Here is a 1,304-nt window from a genome sequence, read left to right on the forward strand (position 1 = left end):
TTGAGTGAGCTTTTGCAATTTTTTTGAGTGAGCTTTGGCAAATTCAAAGGGAATTAGTCCCTTTGATTTGTCACATTTATGAGCATTGAGTTATCTATAGTATTTCTTTTGTATCCTTTTAATGTCTGTAGGTTTGCATTATGTCCTCTCTTTCATTCCTGATATTTGCAATTTGTGTTTTCTCTCCTTTTCGTTCTAGATCAGTCTGGCTAAAAGTTTATCAATTTTATTGATATTTTCTTCATCTCATTTGTTTTTCTGTATCCTTTTTCTGTTCTCAATTCAATTGAAGCATACACATTTTTCTGGAATTTGTGAGAATTTGTATTTTATAATTCTGTTTTCTGGCTAGAATTTGTAAATTTTCTTTATTAGTAGTGCTTAAGAGAATCAGAGGCATCCTTGAACATTATCATTCTAATTGTATCTCATGTATAACTATTGTGACATAATCATGAAGACTCACATAGAGAAGGGGAAAATTCTGCTTTAAAAACAATCATAAGGAGCACCAAAATATACAAAGCACTAATAACAGAACTAAAGTGAGAAATTGACCAAAACATAATTATAGTAGGAGACCTAAATACATCATTGCCAGCTATGGCTAGGTCATCCAAACAGAAAATCAATAAAGAAATATCAGCCTCACATGGCACATTAAATGAAATGGACATAATTGACATTTATAGAGCACTTCATCCTAGAACATCAGACTATTCATTGTTTTCTAATGTTCATAGAACATTCTCAAGGATAGACCATATATTGGGATATAAAACTAACCTCAGCAAATTTAAGAAGATTGAAATCATACCATGCATATTCTCTGATCACAAAGCTTTGAAATTGGATATCAACTGCAAAAAGAAAGCAGGGAAAATCATAAACATGTGGAGATTAAACAATATACTTTTAAAGAACAACTGGATCAAAGAAGAAATAAAAGGAGATATCAAAGGATACATAGAAACAAATTAGAATGAAAATACATCCTACCAAAATTTTTGGGATGCAGCAAAAGCAGTTTTAAGAGGGAAATTTCTATCATTACAGGCCTATCTCAAGAAAGAAGAAAAATCCCAGATAAATAACCTCATGGTACACCTTAAAGAACTAGAAAAAGAACAAGTGAAACCCAAAGTCAGCAGAAGGAAGGAAATAATAAAAATCAGAGCAGAACAAAATGAAATAGAGAACAAAAAGACAATAGAAAAAATTAATGCAACAAAGAGCTGGTTCTTTGAAAAGATTAATAAAATTGACAAACCCTTGGCTAGACCTACTAAGATAAAAATAGAAAA

The sequence above is a fragment of the Hipposideros armiger genome, unplaced genomic scaffold (assembly GCF_001890085.2).
Source record: "Hipposideros armiger isolate ML-2016 unplaced genomic scaffold, ASM189008v1 scaffold_258, whole genome shotgun sequence".
Lineage (NCBI taxonomy): Eukaryota > Metazoa > Chordata > Mammalia > Chiroptera > Hipposideridae > Hipposideros > Hipposideros armiger.